Below are 23,274 nucleotides of genomic sequence, written 5' to 3' on the forward strand. Positions count from 1 at the left end.
AGTGGGGAGAAAGGTGGGTGATTAGCAGTGATCTTCCATGATACCAGCCATGCAGTGGGGGGAGGGGTAAAGCAATTCTAGAGAATTGAATTGGGGAGGGAGGGGTTGGCGTCTGCTGCTCCTTGTTAACAGGAAAGAAGCTGCAAAGGGAGAAGCTGTTGCCTTACCATGACCGCATGCAAGCTGAATTGTGATGTCCGGACCTGCATCTGTGTTGATCTGTAACACCAGAGCCGCAGGCACTCAATATTAAAGGTTTCCAAATGCGACCTTGTAGTGAAATCACATGTGCTATGTAAGGTGAATAGTGTTGTTCACTGTGAAAGAGTACAATCATTGTTCTGTAAAATGTATCTTTTTAAATCCTTCTCTCCCTATTTTCCCCCACTCATGCAGCTGCACATTTTTCAAGCCTCCGTACTCCATCCCGAAGGCTAGCTCAGATAAGGTGGAGGAAGAAGAGGACGCGAGATGAAATGTTCTCAGAAATCATGGAAGTAACCCGCAATGAAAGAGCTCATCTGAGGGAGTGGAAGGATGTGGTAGCAAAGTACAGGAAAGATGCCAGTGAACGTGAGGACAGGAGGGACCAACGTGAGGACAGGAGGGACCAACGTGAGGATAGGAGAGACGCTCGAGATGAGAGGTGTAGGCAGGAAGATCAGCAGTGGCGGGATGCAACGCTGGAGCTGCTGCATGATCAAACTGACATCCTCCGACGTCTGGTGGATCTTCAGGAGGAGCAGCGGGGTCACAGAGTGCCGCTCCAGCCCATGTTTAACCACCCTCAGTACTCACCATGTTCCATGTCTTCCTCACCCAGACGTGTAAGAACACGTGGGGGAAGGCTTTGTGCACCAGCCCACTCCACCCCCGTGGACAGTCCAACCAAAAGGCTGTCATTACACTGAAATGTGCTTAACGGCCTTTTCCTTCCCTCCTATCCTCCTCCCAAACCACTCCTGGGATACCTTGTTAATTAGCTTCCTCTTTTTATAATTACATGCTTTTTAAACGAAGGGGGAGGGTGGGTTGCTTACAGGGAATGACTTTTAATAAAGAATACGTGCTTTTTAAACGATAGTGACTTTATTTCCTTAAGCAAGCTGTAATCGAAGGAGGAGGGTGGGTTGCTTACAGGAGGAGTCAATAAAGATGAGGAGGTTCATGAAGGAGAAACAAACACAGCAGTCACACTGTACACTGGCCCGTGATGAAACTCATTTTCAAGGCTTCTCTGATGCGCACCGCTTCCTGGTGAGCTCTTCTAATCGCCCTGGTGTCTGACTGCGCGTAATCAACGGCCAGGTGATTTGCCTCAGCCTCTCACCCCACCATAAAGGTCTCCCCTTACTTTCACAGAGATTGTGGAGCACACAGCAAGCAGCAATAACAAAGGGGACATTGGTTTGGCTGAGGTCTGAGCGAGTGAGTAATGTGCGCCAGCGGGCTTTTAAACGGCCAAATGCACATTCTCCCACCATCCTGCACTTGCTCAGCCTGTAGTTGAACAGCTCCTGACCACTGTCCAGGCTGCCTGTGTATGGCTTCATGAGCCATGGCATCAAGGGGTAGGCTGGGTCACCCAGGATAACGACAGGCATTTCAACATCCCCAACTGTTATTTTCTGGTCTGGGAAGTAAGTCCCTTGCTGCAGCCGTTTAAACAGAACAGTGCTTCTAAAGACGCGAGCGTCATGAACCCTTCCTGGCCATCCCACGTGGATATTGGTGAAACATCCCTTCTGATCCACCAATGCTTGCAGCACCATTGAAAAGTACCCCTTGCGGTTTATGTACTGGGTGCCCTGGTGCTCCGGTGCCAAGATAGGGATATGGGTTCCATCTATCGCCCCCCCACAGTTAGGGAATCCCATTGCAGCAAAGCCATCCACTATGACCTGCACGTTTCCCAGAGTCACAACCTTTCATAGCAGCAGCTTAATGATTGCTTTGGCTACTTGCAACACAGCAGCCCCCACAGTAGATTTTCCCACTCCAAATTGATTCCTGACTGACCGGTAGCTGTCTGGCGTTGCAAACTTCCAGAGGGCTATTGCCACTCGCTTCTCCACTGTGAGGGCTGCTCTCATCTTGGTATTATGGCGTTTCAGGGCAGGGGAAAGCAAGTCACAAAGTTCAAAGAAAGTGCTCTTACGCATGCGAAAATTTCACAGCCACTGCAAATTGTCCCACACCTGCAAAACTATGCGGTCTCACCAGTCTATGCTTGTTTCCCGGGCCCAAAATCAGCGTTCAATGGGTAGAACCTCCCCCATTACCAACAGGAGCTCCAAAGCGCAGGGGCCCGCGGTTAGAGAGAAATCAGTGTCCATGTCCTCATCACTCTCGTCGCCGAGCTGCTGTAGCTGCCTCCTCCTCGCCTGCCTTTGCAGTTCATGGTTCACCATAGACTGCACGAGAATGCGTGAGGTGTTTACAACGTCCAGGATTGCGCTATTGAGCTGAGCAGGGTCCATGCTTGCTGTGCTATGGCGTTTGCTTTCAGTTCACCCAGGAAAAAAGGCGCGAAATGGTTGTCTGCTGCTTTCAGGAAGGGAGGGGTGAGGCTGTACCCAGAACCACCCGCGACAATGATTTTTGCCCCATCAGGCACTGGGATCTCAACCCAGAATTCCAAGGGGCAGAGGAGACTGCGGGAACAATGTGATAGCTATGGAACAGCTACCCACAGTGCAACACTCCGGAAATCGATGCTAGCCTTGGACCATGGACACACACCGCCGAATTAATGTACCTAGTGTGACCGCACGCAGTCGACTTTATAATATCTGTTTTATAAAACTGGTTTATGTTAATTCGAAATTACTCTGTAGTGTAGACGTACCCTAAGAGACAGCCCAGACTGCACTAGCAGCGAGGTTCCCCCACTGAGAGCTCAGCTGAAATCACTGAGAGCTGGTGGAACCTCAAGAGACCAACTCGCAGAGATCACAGTGGCAGGTGGCAGCAGAAGGTGACTGTGCAGGGCCATTGGCAACAGAGTGGTGGAGTGAACGGTGGCACAACGAACAGCCATGGCCAGATCGAACAGTGAGCAGCTGGAGGAACAAGCAAGGTGCCTTCTTGTCCCCCACCTGGAAGGTGTACTCATGTGAAAGCGCCTCTGAACTCTGAGTCTACTTTCCACTGACCAAGGACAACACTGGTGAGTGGAGTGCGGTGGAGGGAAAAGTGAGGGGCATGTTAAATAAACATTTGTTTGTTGGACTATATTTTAGTCACTTTGCTCCAGAATGCTAGATTTGTGACTAGTAAAGGAAACTTATTTAAATATGTTTCCTAGTAGGCCAAGGTTTTTAAAATGCATTATTTGCCGAGGTTGTTATCTCATATTGTTGCTATCTTGAGAGGTCATTATGTTGAAGAGTTTCTGTACTAAACATTTTTATTATTATAATTAATTTTTACGTAAGAACGGTCATACTGGGTCAGATCAATGGTCCATATAGCCCAGTACCCTGTCTTACAACAGTGGTCAAGGCCAGGTGCTTCAGAGGGAATGAACAGAACAAGTAATCATCAAGTGACCATCCCCTGTTGCCCATTCCCAGCTTCTGGCAAACAGGCTAGGGACACTCAGAGCATGGTATTGCATCCCTCCCCATCCTGGCTAATAGCTACTGAGGGACCTATTCTCCAGGAATTTATCTAGTTCTTTTTTTAATCCTGTTATAGTTTTGGTCTTCACACTATCCCCTGGCAAAGAGTTCCCTGGCTTGACTTTATATTGTGTGAAGAAGTACTTCTTTTTGTTTTTTTAAACCTGCTGCCTATTAATTTCATTGGGTGACTCCTAGTTCTTGTGTTATGTGAAGGATTAAATAACATTTCCTTATTCACTTTCTTCACACCAGTCAAGATTTTATAGACCTCTATCGTATCCCCCTTAGTCATCTCTTTTCTAAGCTGAAAATTCCCAGTCATTTTAATCTCTCCTGTTTCATACCCCTGATCATTTTAGTTGCCCATCTGTGTACCTTTTCCAATTCCAATATAAATTTTTTAGTATGAGTGATCAGATCTGCACACACTATTCAAGGTGTGCACTTACCATAGATTTATATAGAGGCAATATGATATTTTCTGTCTTATTATCTATCCCTTTCTTAATGATTCCCAACATTCTGTTTGCTTTTGTGATTGCTGCTGCACATTGAGTGGATGTTTTCAGAGAACTATCCACAATGACTCCAAGATCTCTCTCTTGAGTGGTAACAGCTAATTCAGATGCCACAATTTTGTCTGGAAGTTGAGATTGTTTCCCAATGTGCATTACTTTGCACTTATCAACATTGAATTTCATTTGCCATTTTGTTGCCCAGTCATCCAGTTTTGTGAGATCCCTTTGTAACTCTTCGCAGTCTGCCTGGGACTTAACTATCTTGAATAGTTTTGTATCATCTGCAAATTTTGCCACCTCACTGTTTACCCTTTTTTCCAGATGAATATGTTGAACAATACTGGTCCCAGTAGTTACCCCTCAAGGATACCACTATTTATCTCTCTCCATTCTGAAAACTGATAATTTATTCCTACCCTTTGTTTCCCATCTTTTAACAAGTTACTGATCCATGAGAGGACTGCCCTCCTATCCCATGATGGCTTACTTTTCAAAAGTCAATTTAAACTAAGCATGCTTTTATTTAATTATTTTTTTTTAGAAATCTAGATCTGTTATGTGTTTTGGTGTAACTTGCATTTTCCTTATGTTAAATTTGCATTATCCTAACAAAACATTTACTTTATTCATATCTCTTTTATATGTTGCAGGTCAACGTGAAAATGAAAAGACAAAAAACAATGCAACAATTTTTCCACTCAAAAGCCTCAAAAACTAACCAAGGGTGAAGAATACATCAAGAACCAAGAATATATCAACATATCTGAAGGTTCAAGTGGTATATCTACATCTGACCAGCCCGAAACACAAATACAGCTACCTACTGAAGAAACAATGTCTCCAAAACCTAAAGGCAGTTCCTGATGTTTGTTGGTCAAAGTGTTCCCATTTATTGAAGTTACAAAAGATGGCTACTGGTGCACCTCTTGCAAAAAAGCTTACAAAGAAGGAAAGCTTCCCAATGCTATAATTGGTAAAAGTGGAGGATCTTGGTTTGTCAAACCGATCAGCAAAGACAATGCTGACAAACTACGTGAAAAGTCTGCAAAACACCAGGCCTCTGGCATGCATCAACATGCAGAAAGCCTTATAAGCCCACTTTCAAAGCCAATTTTAGAAGTACTTAATGAGGCTGTTAGGAATGCTGGAGACACAACATAGTTCATGCAAACAAACATGGCTGTGACATCCTACTTTCTATTTAAGCAAGAGATACCACACACTACAAACTGGAGGCCAATGTTAAGTGTATCGTCACTTGTTCATCCTGAAGTGGAACACTGGTTCCAAACAAGATCAGAAAATGCTCACTATCTTTCTGCAAGAAACTCAACTGACTGGCTAGAAGCATGCGGTGCAACAGTGAAAGACTCAACAGTTGAAAAAGTGAAGAACTCTCTCACCACATTCAAAAAATTTGCATACATGGCTGATGAATGCACCGATGCAAATGGACATCAAGTATTAAGTTACTGTGTGAGTTATCTTGATGTCAGGGGTAGGCCAGTAAATGCATTTCTAGATGTTTAAATTATAGAAGACGCATCGGCTGCATCTGTGACAACCCACATCTTAGAAGAGTTAAATGCTTGTCAGTTGGACCCCAAACAGATGGCTGCTTGTGCTCTTGATGGAGCTGTAAACTTCTCTGGAAGACATGGTGGAGTACAAGCTTTGCTTAGAGAAAAGTGTAACCCTAATCTCTCCTATACACACTGCAGAGGCCATCTACTTCAACTAGCACTAGTACAAATTGCAGAATCTTCAAAAGACATTAAAAAAAGCTATAAATTTAATGTCTTCATCATATTCTTTTTTCACAAAGAGTCCAAAAAGACTGAATATCTCGGAAAATATAGAAGATACACCGGGACTGAAGTTCAAATTAGTCCAACCTGGGAAAACCCGTTGGCTTTCTCATGAGCAATCCTTGGCTGTTGTCTTAAAATTACTTCAGCCATTATTACTGGCTTTGGAAAGTATTTACCAAGATGGGATGGATCTAAGTAGTGAGGCTGGTGGATTACTTTTGCTACTATGTTCAGAGAAGACTATTGCCATTCTCTCTCTTGTAAGTCTATTGTTGAAACCACTTGGGTCACTAAACAATGCCATCCAGACATCTGCTACAACAGTAGTAGATCTTTGTCAGCAATAGAAGCTACATTTGGATCAATCAGAGACCTATCCATTGAAAAAGTACTGGAAGAAGCAAAGACTTCAGTCCAGAAGTTGACTAATGAAGGCATTTATATTGAATCTTTAAGTGAAGAAGACAAGAAGTCTTTGTTAAGACAACTGAAAAAGTACACAGACTTGATTCTTAAAAATCTACAACAGTGACTTCTAGATTCTACTCAACCTCTACGTAGCTTTTACAGATGCCTGTCCTATAAAACACCAACAGATGAGTGGAGTGAGGCACTACCAGCAATGGGGCTGCCATGTGATCAGGACAGAATAGAGAATTTGAACACAGAGTGGAATATCATACGACGAATGAATGAAGATTTGACTTCAACTTCTTTTTTATCATCACTAGTGGTTCGACCCGATCTTTGTGTTCTGTTTCCTGGGCTGAAAGAAGTAGGAATTCATTTCTTGCTACTCCCAGTCACAACAGCTACAGCTGAGTGTTCTTTTTCATCACTGAATGGAATTTTGTGTTCTGAAAGAAATAGCCTTCTGCCTGATCATGTGAATGAACTAATGAGCATATCATTTGAAGGAATGGAAGCACCAGACACACGAGAATCCACCGAAGATGAACGCACTGCATTCAAGAAATTCATTAACAGAGTTCTGCAAAATTATAACAAGAAACCATGAAGGATGTAGACGCAGTCTTCATAGAAGGCTTAAGTAGCCAACTTTAATTTATCTGATTTTAAAAAATGAGTTAAATCTAATAAAACGGTCATGAAACATTTTTCAGTTTTTACTATTGTGCCATTCAGCCCACCTACACCCTCACAGTCTCACCCCTCATTGGCCCTGACACCCCCCCCCCCCGTAAATTCAAATACCTCCCCTAATTTCAATTCCTGGGGAAACCACTGGTAGGGAAAGTGCTGTAGTCTGTCCACAGTGACAGCTGCCAGTGCACTGGCGTGGCCACATTAGCAACTCTTGCAATGGCCACAGAGAGCAGTGCCCTGTGGTAGCTATCCCAGCATACAAGTGGCTGCAACGTGCTTTTCAAATGGGGGGGGTAGAGTGTGACAGGGAGTGTGTTGTGTGTATGTGGGGGGAGAGAGAGTGGGTTTTGGCAGGCTGAGAGCATGTCAGCATGCTGTCTTGTAAGTTCAGAGAGCACCAGACCTCCCGCTCCCCTGCCTCTCTCACACACACCATTCCACAGTAATAGTTGCTTTGTCTCAGAGCAGATAAGCAGCCAGCTGTCAAATGGAGCTTTCAAAGGGCATATCCAAAACAATGACAAGAATGGCCCCTTGACTTAAGGGGATTATGGGATGTTTCCAGAGGCTGATCAGAGAGCAGTAATGCTACACCTCATTCACGCTGCTGCTGGGGCGCTCCAGCTGGGGCGCATCAAACATTATTCTACTTGCCAAGGTGGAGTACCAGGAGCGCTCTAGCCATGGAGTCAGAGCGCAATACGTGCCTTGCCAGTGTGGACGGGTAGTGAGCTAGTGTGCCCGGGGCTCCTTTAATGCACTGTAATTTGCAAGTGTAGCCAAGCCCTTAGTGTTGTAGCTTGAGCAATTGTGGGTATGCTGTAGGGTGGAGGGGTGAGGGGAGGCAGTAACTGGCAGCCATAACAGTGTGGTATTATACATCCTTGTCTGTGAGGAATAGTTAGCAAAACTAGTGAGTTTGCCAACACCTAGCATGGATGAGTTAAACATTTTACGTGATTTGTCTTTGAAATTGCATTTCTATCTGAAAATTTTTGTACCAATGATTGTAACAAGTCCCCCCTAGGATTGCTAGAGCTGAGAGGTAGAGAGTTAGAGACTTTCCTTTGTGCATTTGAGGGCACTTTGTCAGTTACATTGTGCTGCTGATGATGACACAAACCCTGCTCCCCCAGCCCACCCAAAGTGTGTTACCAGCTAGAGCAGAACCGAAAGCAGCAGACAGAGAGTTGCACAGTGAATGGAAGGAAGGGCACATCTGAAGAGGATGGGTGTGGTTTTTTTCCCGAACTGCCCAAAACAGCCGCAGGGACCCCAGGGACTCACACACATGCTCTTCCAGGAGTGGTCTAGGAGATGCTGAATTGTAAAAAATTTAAAAGTTTAGCAAAAAAAAAAAAATCCAGTTGGCGGCATTGCTTTAATAGCACTGCCGACCCTGAGTACTCACAAATCAGACATCCAGCTGTTCTCAGCCCTGAGACTGGCTTAAAATTAATGAGATTTTATAAACCATCAATTAATTGGGGCTCTGTGTATTGCCTTCTGGGTTTTGAACCTTGGCTTACATTTTCCAGCTTTTCTTCACACCCACAAAGGCCAGAAACTTGCAGGATATTTTTAAACGCAAACTGCGATTCTTCCACAATCACCGGACTCCAGTAGCTGGTGCTTTCCAAAACACCAAATATCATGAGCCTTGTGATGAAATCACAAAAGTTAGTGACACTGCTTTACATACAGAGATAAGACACGTGGGTTAAAATGCAGTTATTGCTCTCTTCCAGGAGTGCTGAGGCCAGACCAGGCTTCCAGAAGGATCTGACTGGGGACACTCTACCCAATGTTCACACTCTTTTCTAATCATCAGAGCTCCTACCCACTTCCTCTCTGCTCGTGGTGCCAGGCCAGTTCCGTAACTTTGGGCTCGGCTACTTGCAAACTGGAATAAATCCAAAGAACTCCTCCAGTGTGAATTCCTGCTTTTCATTATTTCAATGCCTGTTTATGAGGGGGCCGTCCTTCAGATTAAAATGTCCTCTTTCAATATAATGGGAGCCAGTTTTTAATCAGTTTAATGTCAGTAGAAACAGAACCTTCTTAATCCTGAATCAGAGTGCACACACATACAGGCATGGAGATGACAGCCTGAATTCAAATGGACGGAGTTGACTGGGTTCTAATTTTCACGGTGACACATAGCACAAAACCCTAGGTATTCCCATTACGTCTCTTAACATTTTAGAAGAGTTTGAAGTTTTCCTCCACCGACTGAAATTTCTGTCTTTCACACCAGTGTTGAGCTCACAGAAATATTTCAGAGCAAAGGAATTAAACAAACAAGGGAGAGGGGAAGGAAATCTCCCCAAACCTATTTTTTCCTTCCACTCCCCCATTCCCATTTTTCCCCAATCCTTGATGTACATGACTGGTCACCAAGCCTGATCAATTCTGAAGAGAGCATGATGAGAAGGAAGACATCCCCAGAGCTGGGGCTCTGTTTGCAGATGGTTTGCCAAGAGGAAGTGAAGCCTCAAATATATTGAATACAGGCCTCACAAGGAGCACCGGCTCTCAAAGCCATCAGCTTTTTCCAGTAACATACCGGACTCTGCCCCACCTCCAACAACAGCAGGTCATTTAACCCTATGGTGCAATCATAGCAGCCACCGTGACTTCCTGTTAATTAAGAGGATCCGCTGCATTGACTTGTAATACTGTTACTTGGGGACAGTCTATGCACAGCAGCAGGAAGGCCTCAGTGCATGGCACACCCAGCAGATGGAGTTTCTCCTTGCACAGGCTTTAGTAGCGCAGGATGGTACATGGGGGCATGCCTGCTGCAAGCTGCTGGCCCAGCTGGAGGCAATGCGAGCACTGCTGAAGCATGCTGTTCTCCAGCAACTGCAGCCCACACAGGATACAGGGCGAGGTTTGCAGAGGCACAAAGTTGAGCTAGGCCCCTAAGTCCCAGAAGGAGCCAATGGGAGTTGGGCACCTACCCAGGCCTTAAGGCATGCATACTCAAAAAGGGTCCCAGCAATAGAATGTTCACAGCTGGAGCTTCCAGGGCTCCCCTTCCTGGCAGCAGGCTCATCAGTCAATAAAAGCCCAATACAGCCCCCCGTTACCAAGTGGTAACTCCCAGTGCTTTCCCTAGAGACAGGCTCCCTTCCTGCACTTACGTTCACCTGCCTTCCCCAGCCCTGGGCATCCTGGGCACCTTCCTCAAGGCCCCCCACTGACACTTCCTGTTTTCCTCCTGTCATAAACAGATAGCTAAGGGTTAATGTCTCTTTCACCTGAAGCACCTGACCAGAGGACCAATCAGGAAACCGGATTTTTTCAACTTTGGGTGGAGGGAAGTTTGTGTCTGAGGTCTTTGTTTTCTGGCTGCCTGCTTTCTCTGAGCTTTGGAGAAGTAGTTTCTACTTTCTAGTCTTCTGTTTCTAAGTGTAAGGACAAAGAGATCAGATAGTAAGTTATATGGTTTCTTTTCTTTGGTATTTGCATGAATATAAGTGCTGGAGTGCTTTGATTTGTATTCTTTTTGAATAAGGCTGTTTATTCAATATTCTTTTAAGCAATCGACCCTGTGTTGTGTCACCTTAATACAGAGAGAACATTTGTATGTATTTTTTCTTTCTTTTTATATAAAGCTTTCTTTTAAGACCTGTTGGAGTTTTTCTTTACTTCAGGGAAATTGAGTCTGTACTCACCAGGGAATTGGTGGGAGGAAGAAATCAGGGGAGATCTGTGTGTGTTGAATTGGCTAGCCTGATTTTGCATTCCCTCTGGGTGAAGAGGAAAGTACTTTTTGTTCCAGGACTGGGAACAGAGAGGGGGAGTCACTCTGTTTGGATTCACAGAGCTTGTGTCTGTGTATCTCTCCAGGAGCACCTGGAGGGGGGAAGGGAAAAAGGATTATTTCCCTTTGTTGTGAGACTCAAGGGATTTGGGTCTTGGGGTCCCCAGGGAAGGTTTTTCAGGGGGACCAGAGTGCCCCAAAACACTCTAATTTTTTTGGTGGTGGCAGCAAGTACCAGGTCCAAGCTGGTAGCTAAGCTTGGAGGTTTTCATGCTAACCCCCATATTTTGGACGCTAAGGTCCAAATCTGGGACTAGGTTATTACACCTCCCTACTTCTCTGACTTATGGACCCACATGCCCCCTGTGACCCCTCCTAGGTGGTACTTAGCTAGCCACTGGTGCACTGGGCCTGCTCTGCCCCCTGTGAGCAGCAGGAAGCCTCTCCTGACCCCAGTTCTTTTTACAGACCTTTTTTAAGCCCTGTGCAGACTTCCCATTTGTGCCTTTCACATTTCCCCCGAGCCCTAGTGTCATAAACAGATAGTTAAGGGTTAATATCTCTTTTACCTGTAAAGGGTTAACAAACAAGGAACCAAACACCTGACCAGGGGACCAATCAGGAGACAAGATACTTTCAAATCTCGGTGGAGGGAAGCCTTTGTTTGTGCTTTTGGCTTTGGCTTTGTTCTCTCTGGGTTCTGAGAGTAACCACACGTACCTACAGGCTCTCTAATCTCCTGTTCAAATTTAGTAAGTACAAAGGTAGAAAGGCTGTTTAGTCTTTTTGATTGTTTTTTCTTTATTTGCAAATGTGTATCTGGCTGGTAAAAATTAAATGTGTATCTGGCTGGTAGAGTTTTAATGTGTATTTGGCTGAAAGTATTTTAAATTGTATTTCTGTTGGAGGAGGCTTTTTCTCCAGTTTCTATAAGCTTACAGACCCTGTACTTTTACCATCTAAAGTACAGAGACACCTTTTACTTTTTTCTTTCTTTTTATTAAAAGTTTTGCTTTTAAGATCTGTCTGATTTTCCCCCCTTGTTGAAGCTCAAGGGAATTGAGTCTGTATTTAACAGGGAAGGAGAAGGGAGGGGAAGGGTGGAATCCCTTTGTTTTAGATTCACGGAGCGTGAATCTGTCTATCTCTCCAGGAGACCTAATTTCTCTGGGATGTGATTCAAGGAGTTTGAATCACAGTAATCTTTCAGGGTAACCCAGGGAGGGGAAGGCTGGGAAAGGCAACGGTGAGGAAAGGGGTTTACTTTCCTTGTGTTCAGATCCAGGGGGTCTGGGTCTTGGGGGTCCCCAGGGAAGGTTTTAGGGGGACCAGAGTGTATCAGGCACTGGAATTCCTGATTGGTGGCAGCTTATCAGATCTAAGCTGGTAATTAAGCTTAGAGGAATTCATGCTGGTACCCCAACTTTTGGACTCTAAGGTTCAGATTGGGGAAATATACCATGACACTTAGTATCATTGCAACTGCTGGAGAATCTCTTTCCACGCCAGTGACAGAGGGCTGTGAAGTCCTGGGCAGCCATGTTCATACAACATAAGGCCAGAGGTAACCACTAGCCTATCTAGCCCAAGCTGCTGGATAGTACAAGCCAGAGAATGCCACGCAGCTACCCCTGCATTAAGCCCAGTGACTTGTGTTTGGCTAATGCATCCCTCAGCAAGGCAGCCTGGCTGGATCTGCAGACCCCAATGAACAGAGAGTCCAGCACTTCCTGGGAGAGTTTGTGCAGCACTTTTTGTTGAAAGCGTGTCCCTCCCGTATTTCTAATGTGAATGTGTCTGGCTGTGACTCCAGCCAGTGGTTCTGGTTCTGCCTTTCTCAGTGAGTTCAGTACCTGGGATATGCTCCCTGGGGAGACACTTACGTGCTGTGGTTGAGTCGAGTTCTCAAAGTCTCTCAGGCACGTTCTCCAGCCTTTAAGTCATTGTCATGACTCCCATGTCTGCAATTTTTCAACATCTGTTTTCAAATGAGGCCCCCAGAACTGGGCCCAGTGTCCAGCACCAGTCCAGCCAGGCTGGGGAAGCAGCAAGGACCTGATCTGATGGTTGGATCTGAATGTCTGTGGCTAGGGGCAGGTGGAGGTTTTTTGCCCCCTGCCATTCGCGAAATGACTTTCAGTGGCCATATAATGGGGTCTACAGAACACATACTGAGCTTCGGCTGAAGGGGGAGGGGAGTCTCTCCTTTCTGCGGGCAAGCAGCCCAGCCACACCCATGCACAGCTGCCAGAGCTGCCAGTCATGGAGGCAGGCACCCAGCTGTGTGCATTGAAGGAAACAAAGCCTGCTACAAAGCGGAGAGTGCGGAGAGGGGAGGGGAGGCAGAAAGACATGGAACAGCGGAAGGGCAGCACCCCTGCTCCAGGCTGCCTTCCTGAGCAAAACTCAGAGACTGAAGCACACTTCTGGACTCAGGAAAGTGAAGAGTCAAAGAACTGCCCTGACCAGGGGCAAACTAATGAGGGTCCTGGTGAAGGCAGCTGCTACTTGGAGTCGGTGACAGAAGTGGGGTCTGTGTGCAGAGGCCCCCTCCCTGCAGAGATGGGAAGCCAAAACAAAACAGAACTTCCTCTTCTTTTTCCCCCCTTCTACCTACACATGAGAACTATGGAGGTGACTCATCTCCTTCAATGGCTGGCAGACTCCACAACCCAACAACAGCTGACGGAACAGATGGCAGCTCACCAGCAACAGCTGTTACAATGGGTGGCCGCTAGTAGCAGCTGCTACCCCCCAGCATCCCACTTCTGTGGGAAACACATACCCCCCAATACAGGGGATCACTCCAGTCCCGGCGCTCCCCACGATAACAGCGGATGATGATCCCAGAGCATTCCTGATAACTTTTGAAAGGGTAGCCATGACTCCAACCTAGCCCAGAGCACAGTGAGCAGTCTGACTCACCCCACTCCTCATGGAGGAAGCCCAGGCAGCGTATCGAGGTCAGGATGACACGGCAAGCCCAAGACTACGAGCAAGTGAAGGCAGCCATATGGATATGGATATGGCTACTGGCGATGGTTAAAACCAGAATCTCGAATGGGGCCCCAAGTTGCCAAGCTCATAGTCCTAGAACAGTTCATACAGATTCTTCCGCTGGTCATGACTGGGTTTGCAGACACCTGCAGCTAATCCTAGCTGAGGCATCCTCCCTCTTGGAGGGATATCTTAGGTTGGATATTAGGAAAAACTTTTTCACTAGGATGGTGGTGAAGCACTGGAATGGGTTACCTTGGGAGGTGGTGGAATCTCCTTCCTTAGAGGTTTTTAAGGTCAGGCTTGATGAAGCCCTAACTGGGATGATTTAGTTGGGGATTGGACCTAGACGGCCTCCTGAGGTCCTTCCAACCCTGATATTCTATGATTCTATGGCTCCCAATATACTAGGGAAGGAAATGAGCCAGGGACCCAAAAGTGGTGGTCCTTCTTGGGTGAACTCCAGGAAGACTCAGACTGCTATCCAACTGACTGGCAGCTTAAGGGGCAGGAAAATACTTCAAGGTCCATGGGTCAGATTTCCCCACAACAGTAGGCCCATGCCCTTAACTCCCCTACCAACTCCTCATCCCATATCTACACAGGAACAGGGGCTCGCTGCAACTCAGCAAGAAGGCAACACAGCTACCAGAAGACAAGGGACAGGCATAATGATCTGTTACTCCTGCAGACAATAGGAGCACAGATTCTGCAACTGCATCTACATGGAGTACAACTTTGGACTGGTCTGGATCAGAGAGAATAGGGCATGAAGAAAAAGCCCGAGGAAACTCACAATCCCAGTTTAAGTGGAGGGTGAAAAGACACAGGCCCTCATAGACTCGATGTGTGATCAGACAAATAGACAAGGTGGCAAGGAAACTCAAGAAGGGGAAAATCCCAATCAGATGTATCCATGGAGATATACTTCATCACGACAATAAGACTAACCATTGATGGGCACCAAGGACAGAGGAGAGAATGTGTGTCAACAGACCTCTGCTACCCTGAGATATTAGGCTGGGACTGCCTGTAGTTCTCCGAGCTCTTACAGAAGCTTCCGCTAGCACCAGGACCCAAAGAAGACACCCCAGAGGAGATGCTGGGGTGTGTGTGTTTTGTTCCCTTTTAAGGATCCTGACCTCCTGACTCAAGGAAAGAAAATCTCAGAAATGGATAGTGAGGAGAGAGCAAAGGGAAGTGACAGAGGCAGTCCCTTCCATAGGCATAATGGAGGCCACAAATGCTGGAACTGATGCCTGTGAGGCAGATGAGCCCGGAGAAGAAACATCCATGAGCCCCGATACACCACTCCCTCTGCAACTTGACCTGGAGAATCTAACCAGGTTCTCTGATTTCCACATGCAACAAAGAAATGATGAGACCTTGAGTTGAGCCTTCGAACAAGTAGTCATGATAGATGATGAAGATGTGGATCCCCTAAAGGCCCAGCAGTACCCACATTTTGCCCTGAGGGCAGACTGGTTATATCATGTTGACCAAGACAAACAGATACAAGAGATAAGGACGCAACTGCTAGTTCGACACATATACCGCTGTGGGTTAGTGCATTTGGCCCACACAACACCATGTGCAGTACAACTGGGGAAAGACAAGACATAACTGAGAATCCTGGCCCAATACTTTTGGCCAGGAATCTTTAAGGAGGTTAAGGATTTCTGCACTTCATGTTCCAAATGTCAATTGACGGCCCCTAAGGAAAGCCCACAAGCCCCACTATTGCCTCTCCCCTTGGTGGATGCCCCCATGGAAAGGATAGGGATTGACTTTATAGGTCCCCTAGAGAAGAACACCACGGGACATCAGCATATACTTGTCATTGAGGATTATGTCACCAGACACCCAGAAGCTATACCACTATAGTCTATGAATGCTAAGATGATAGCCAAGGAGCTACTGAAAGTCCTTGCGAGGTTGGGTTTCCCAAAGAAGTACTGGTGGACCAGGGGACAAATTTCACATCCCACCTGATGGGAGAGGTATGGGAACTATTATAAATCAAACCCTGATGCACATCCACCTACGACCACCCCGACAGATGGCCTTGGGGAAAGGGTCAATCAGACACTCAAGGGGATGCTCAAGAAGTTCATTGCCCAGGATCCCTGACACTGGGACCAACTACTCCCAGTAGAGAGGTGCACCAAGCTTCAACAAGGTTTTTGCCATTCATGTTGCTATTTGGATGACAGTCAAGGGGCATACTCAACCTGGTACAGGGCATCTGGGAAGGCCAATAACCAAGAGCTGAGAACATAGCACAGTGTGGTTTAAAGTTACTTGAAAGGCTGGAGGCCATGCACGTCCTTCAAATGAGTCCTGTTGCTTCTTCCAAGCTCTGAGGCAAAGTTAATGGCCAAATGGCAGGACCCTTACGAGGTATCAAAGAAAATGCGGACTGTAGACTACGTGATTAGACAGCCAGGGAAGAGAAAGGAACAGCAGGTATATCATGTAAACTTACCAAAGCCCTGGAAAGGCCAGGGAAAACCTTTTTGTCACACTGTTTCTGGAGAAACTGGAACTAGGACTCCAAGGTGATGACTGCCTAAATAAAGGCTTCGTACCTTCAGACAGAACTTGAGCCAGCCAGGAGCAAAAGGAGCAGGGGTTCCAGCTAGTGGCAACTTTCCCATGGATATTCTCATATCTACCTGGGAAGATGTTCCTAGCACAACATCACATTAGTACAGAATCTGATAAAGTAAAATGGGAAGGGCTCCTACCAATCCCCAACAAGTTGAGGGGGGCTGCCAAGAGAGAGATCAGGACCATGTTGATAGAAGAGGCCCAGAGTGAGTGGAGGAGCCCCATCATGCTGGTCTCAAAGCCAGATGGCTCACTACATTTCTGCATAGACTTCAGGAAAGCAAATGTGATTTCCAAATTCGATGCCTACCTCATGCCATGAGTGGATGAACTCTTAGAGTGACTGGGAGAAGCCAAATACATCACCACTTTGGATTTAACTAAAGAGTATAGGCAGATTCCCTTAACGCTGGATGTCCAAAGATCTCTACGCCACTCGGCCTGTTCCATTTTAGGACCATGCCTTTTGGGTTACACAAGACAGCAGCCACATTTCAGCATTTGATGGACCAAATACTCCAACAGCACAGTCAATATGCGGTGACATACTTAGACAGCGTAGTGATCTGTAGTAAGGATTGGGACTCCCATCTAGTTAAGAACATAAGAACATAAGAATGGCCGTACCGGGTCAGACCAAAGGTCCATCTAGCTCAGTATCTGTCTACCGACAGTGGTCAATGCCAGGTGCCCCAGAGGGAGTGAACCTAACAGGCAATGATCAAGTGATCTCTCTCCTGCCATCCATCTCCATCCTCTGATGAACAGAGGCTATGGACACCATTCTTTACCCATCCTGGCTAATAGCCATTTACGGACTTAACCACCATGAATTTATCCAGTTCTCTTTTAAACACTGCCTTAGTTCTAGCTTTCACAACCTCCTCAGGTAAGGAGTTCCACAGGTTGACTGTCCGCTGCATGAAGAAGAACTTCCTTTCATTTGTTTTAAACCTGCTGCCCATTAATTTCATTTGGTGACCCCTAGTTCTTGTATTATGGGAATAAGTAAATAACTTTTCCTTATCCACTTTCTCAACATCGCTCATGATTTTATATACCTCTGTCATATCCCCCCTTAGTCTCCTCTTTTCCAAGCTGAAGAGGCCTAGCCTCTTTAATCTTTCCTCATATGGGACCCTCTCCAAACCCCTAATGATTTTAGTTGCTTTTTTCTGAACTGTTTCTAGTGCTAGAAAATCTTTTTTGAGGTGAGGAGACCACATCTGTACACAGTATTCAAGATGTGGGTGTACCATGGATTTATATAAGGGCAATAATATATTCTCAGTCATATTCTCTATCCCCTTTTTAATGATTACTAACATCCTGTTTGCTTTTTTGACCGCCTCTGCACACTGCGTGGACATCTTCAGAGAACTGTCCACAATGACTCCAAGATCTTTTTCCTGACTTGTTGTAGCTAAATTAGCCCCCATCATATTGTATGTATAGTTGGGGTTATTTTTTCCAATGTGCATTACTTTACATTTAGCCACATTAAATTTCATTTGCCATTTTGTTGCCCAATCACTTGGTTTTGTGAAATCTTTTTGAAGTTCTTCACAATCTGCTTTGGTCTTAACTATCTTGAGTAGTTTAGTATCATCTGCAAACTTTGCCACCTCACTGTTTACCCCTTTCTCCAGATCATTTATGAATAAATTGAATAGGATTGGTCCTAGGACTGACCCTTGGGGAACACCACTAGTTACCCGTCTCCATTATGAGAATTTACCATTAATTCCTACCCTTTGTTCCCTGTCTTCTAACCAATTCTTAATCCATAAAAGGACCTTCCCTTTTATCCCATGACTGCTTAATTTATGTAAGAGCCTTTGGTGAGGGACCTTGTCAGAGGCTTTCTGGAAATCTAAGTACACTATATCCACTGGATCCCCCTTGTCCACATTTGTTGACCCCTTCAAAGAACTCTAATAGATTAGTAAGACACGATTTCCCTTTACAGAAACCATGTTGACTATTGCTCAACAGTTTATGTTTTTCTATGTGTCTGACAATTTTATTCTTAACTATTGTTTCGACTAATTTGCCCGGTACCGACATTAGACTTACTGGTCTGTAATTGCTGGGATCACCTCTAGAGCCCTTTTTAAATATTGGCGTTACGTTAGTTAACTTCCAGTCATTGGGTACCGAAGCTGATTTAAAGGACAGGTTACAAACCTTAGTTAATAGTTTCGCAACTTCACATTTGAGTTCTTTCAGAACTCTTGGGTGAATGCCATCGGGTCCAGGTGACTTGTTAATGTTGAGTTTATCAGTTAAAGTTAAAGTTGCCGCTATCCTCCGATCACTAATAAAAGTCAGGGTAACGTCTTAATTCCACAAAATGGCAATAGGAAGGAAGAGGCCCGTTACCAGGGGACATAGAGTCAGTGGAGGACATGTTCGATCCTTAGTCAACAAGGTTCATGCCTCACAGGCCTACGAGATGCTCTTGACCAGCAGGAGGGGAGGGATAGCTCAGTGGTTTGAGCATTGGTCTGCTAAACCCAGGGTGTGAGTTTCAGTCCTTGAGGGGACCATTTAGGGAACTGGGGTAAAAATCGTCTGGGGATTGGTCCTGCTTTAAGCAGGAGTTGGACTTGGTGACTTCCTCAGGTCCCTTCCAACCCTGATATTCTATGAGTGCTGTATTGCCTGGACTTCAAAAAAGGAATTCATAGTACAAACAGAAGCAGCAGAATCAGGGCTGGGGCCATCATTTCAGATGAAGAGGAACACCCGATAGTCTATATCAACCAGAAACTCTTCCCTGTGAGAAAGCATACTCAGTGATAAAGCAGGAGTGCTTGGCTGCCAAATGGGCAAGAGAGAGCCTGTGATACTATCTCCTAGGAAACAAGCTCATGCTAGTTACCGATCACACGCCCGCCTCTGTGCTGACTAAATGTGATGGATGAGTCAAACCAAGGATCATGAGATGGTACGTGTTGCTATACCCATATGCCTTCTGGATACAACACCAGGCAGGAGGTTTGCATCATAACACAGATTTTCCATCTACAGAAGTAGCCTATAACAATCAAGGCTGGGTCCTGGTCTCTAGCAGGGGAGGAGATGTAATGGAGTCTACAGACACATACTGATCTTGGGCAGGAGGGAAGGGAGTCCCTCCTGTCTGCCAATAAGCATCCCACCCACACTCAGCTGGCAGGCACCTGAGGGTGACCAGGTATTCTGGAACACCCGGTCAAAAAGGGACCCTGATGGCTCCGGTCAGCACCACTGACCAGGCCATTAAAAGTCAAGTTGGTGGTGCTGCAGCGCTAAGACAGACTAGTTCCTCCCTGTCCTGGCTGGCACCGTGCTGCACCCCAGAAGCAGCCAGCAAGGTAGCTCCCTTTTATGGACCCGACAGCCAATTAGCTATAAAATCCCTCTTAGTAGCTATTCTCTACTTGATTTATCTGTGTAACCCTTCTGCCCCTCTGAGTTGGCAGCAACAATGGCCGGGTTCAGTATCCAGGGGTTCCGTTTCAATAACACAATGCATAACCGGCTCGAGCCCTGACCCAGTGACCTGGGACACTTACATACCACCACCCCGGGCGCCTCTAGGAGGCAATACTTCCCCTCTCGCAAGCACGGAGTCTGACTGTAGCAAAATCCTTTTAATAAAGGAGGGAAACAATGCGGCATCGCATTGGAGAAACACCACAAACAGGATTATAACACAAACCATAAGCAAAAAACCCACCTCCAAGTACGTTTGGCAATATCCTTCCCAGTTAGGGTCTTAAGTCCAATCACCCCAAAGTCCAACAACCCAAAAGTCTCTGGTCAGTGCTACCCCAGAGTTCAAAAGTTTATCTGCAGAGTTTTACCCCCCTCAGCCCGGGTGGAAATGGGGGGAGGGCCCACACAGAGTGGTAAGGGCACCTTACATGGGCCAAGGCCAACTGCTCCACCTCTCCGTGGATTCTGCTGCAGCCTTCACCATGACCAGCTCCACTTCACCAGCCGTGCCTCTCCTCCAGCCATCCCCACAAACCACTCCACTCCACTCACTGTTCCATGAGCTGCTCCAACATGCTGCAAACTGCTCCGCTCTGCCAGCCACTTAGCAATAGGTCTTCAGGCTCCCCCACTAGTTAGCACAGCACTCCATGCTCTGAGCTCAGTAATTCCAGCTCTTTAGTGATTTCAACTCTTAGGGATTTCAGCTCATAGTAGGGGAGCCCCAGTGCTGGTGCAGTATTGGCCTAACATGAATTCAGCTCAGCAGCCTTTAGATGGACTCCTAATAGAATCAAAATTAGCTCTACTCTTTAACAGTGGAGAGAGGAGGCTATACAATTGGTGTTTCAGGCTCTCAAAAGGGGTCCATACCATCAGGTACACACACCAGTCCCCAACCTCTCTCAATTACTGGGTTTTGGAACCCATGTCCCTTGTCACTTAATTTATATTGAGACATCTCTGTCATAAAGCAGTCTCGTAGTTCCTCATTCACATAATTGGGTGACAACACTTAATTCCTCTTGCCCCAGTAACAAAGAAATTGGGGATCCCAGAGCTGTTAAAATAACCATCCCAGGCTGCCATGCGCTATGCTAGATGGGGTGGGTGTGCCAATGCAAATACTTAAAACTCCTTTCCACACTCCCCATAATTCACCACCAGATGTCAGGGTAGGGCTCATCCTGACTCTGCTTACACGTGTAAAGGTTAAAAGTCATTGTGATGCATAGATAAAAGGTAGTGAGTGAGCACCTGGCCAAAAGAGCCAATGGCAAAGCTAGAACTTTTTAAAATGGAAATGAGACTCCCCTTTTGTTGTTCTTTGGAGAGAGGGAACAGAACAGCAATGCTGTAAAAAGCTTTGGGCCAGGTATGAATAATCATCAGGTCATACCTAGAAACTACTCATTTTAAACCCCAGATATGTAAGTAGATCAGGGAATGGTAGGAAGATGCAATTAGATTTATCTCTTTTTTATTTCTTTATGGCTTGTGGACTTCTCTGTGCTAACTCCAAATGCTTTTGTTCTGCATGTAACCTCAAGAAACTATTGTTGATACCTAATCCTTGTATTTGCTCTTTTTAAATTTAGCAGTAGCCTGAGTTTCCAGATGTATTTTCTTTCTTTTTGTTTTTAATAAAATTTGCCTTTTTTAAGAACAGGATTGGATTTTTGTGTCCTAAGAGGTTTGTGCACATTGTTTAATTAGATGGTGGCAACAACTGATTTCCTTTGTTTTTCTTTCTCAGCTCTTCCCCAGAGTGGGGGGGGTGAAAGGGCTTGAGGGTACCGCCCAGGAAGGACCAAGTGCACCTTCCTGGATTCTCAAAGGAGTTTTTGCACTTGGGTGGTGGCAGCATCTACCCATCCAAGGTCAGAGAAAAGCTGTAACCTTGGGAGTTTAATACAAGCGTGGAGTGGCCAGTATTAATTGTAAGAATCCATGCGGGCCCCCACTTCTACACTCAAAATGCCAGAGTGGGGAATCAGCCTTGACAACCCTACATTTCTGGCCCCACCCTGGAGCCCACACCCCAGTTAGAGCCCTCACCCCCTCCTGCACCCCAACCCTCTACCCCAGCCCAGTGAAAGTGAGTGAGGGTGGGGGAGAGCGAGCCATTGAGGGAGGGGGAATGTAGTGAGTAGGGGTGGGGCCTCAGGGAAAGTGCAGGATAGGGGCAGGGCCTTGGGAAGGGGTAGGGCTACTGTATTTGGTTTTGTGCAACTAGAAAGTTGCCCTAGGGCATCCAGCTGCACCCAGTGAAGGAACCAAGGCCTGCTAACAAATGGGAGAGAGCAGTGGAGAGAGAGGGAGAAAGGCCTGGAACAGCGGAGGGACAGCACCCCTGCTCCAGGCTGCCTCCCTGGGCACAGCTCAGAGACTGAGGCGTACTTCTGGACTCAGTCAGAGTCAAACAATTGCCCTGCTGGGGCAAACTAAGAGGTCCTGGCAAGGGCAGCAGTGACCCACCCCGGACCACACCTCGAGCTGGTGACAGCTGGTCACTGGAATTCCTGCCTCTGGGCAGCCGCCCAGAGGGGGGGGGCAAGTGGGGCCCCCAAGAGAACGAATGAGGCTCCCGCCCCGACCCAGCCTCTGTCCCTCACCTGGAGCCTCAGCGCATCCAGGAGCATCCCAGAACGGCCTGGAGCTCGCAGCCCTGCCCCCTTACCACACGGCTCTGAGCAGGGCGGAGCTCAGGCCCCGCTGGAACCACGCTGCAGCTGTCAAGTGAAGCTCCTGGGTGCGCTGAGGCTCCAGGTGAGGGGGGAGCCAGGGGTAAGGGGCCGAGACCTGGGGGGTTGGCTAAGGGGCAGGGAGTCCCAGGGACATTTAGGGGGTAGATGTGGGGGGGCAGTCACGGGACAGGGAATGGGAGGTTGGATTGTAGGCGTTCCGGGGTCTGTCAGGACTCAGCGAGGAGGTGGGGGTGGATAGGGGTCGGGGCAGTCAGGGGACAGGGAGCAGGAGTGGGGTCCCGGGGTGGTGGTGAGGGGTGGAGATGGGAGTCTCTGGGGGATGGTGAGGGGACAAGGAGCAGGATGGGTTGGGATTCTGAGGGGGGCAGGTAGTTGGGGGGCAGGAAGTGGGCAGGGGTCGGATAGGCTGGCAGGGCCAGGCTGTTTGGGAGGCACAGCCTTCCCTACCCTAAAGCTCATTCAGCAGTTTGAGGCTTGCAGAAGAGCCAAGCTGTTAGCTTTTCCATTAGGGTTACCATCCCTTTCATTTATCAAATGCCAAATTATAGTCTACATTCAATTTCAGTGCTATAGGGAGATTCATGTCAGGAGAGGGCAGCTTCATTTAAAATTAGCCACTGGGGGGAGGGATCACATGAGAAGAGC

This window comes from Gopherus evgoodei, chromosome 7, assembly GCF_007399415.2.
Source record: "Gopherus evgoodei ecotype Sinaloan lineage chromosome 7, rGopEvg1_v1.p, whole genome shotgun sequence".
Classification (NCBI taxonomy): domain Eukaryota; kingdom Metazoa; phylum Chordata; order Testudines; family Testudinidae; genus Gopherus; species Gopherus evgoodei.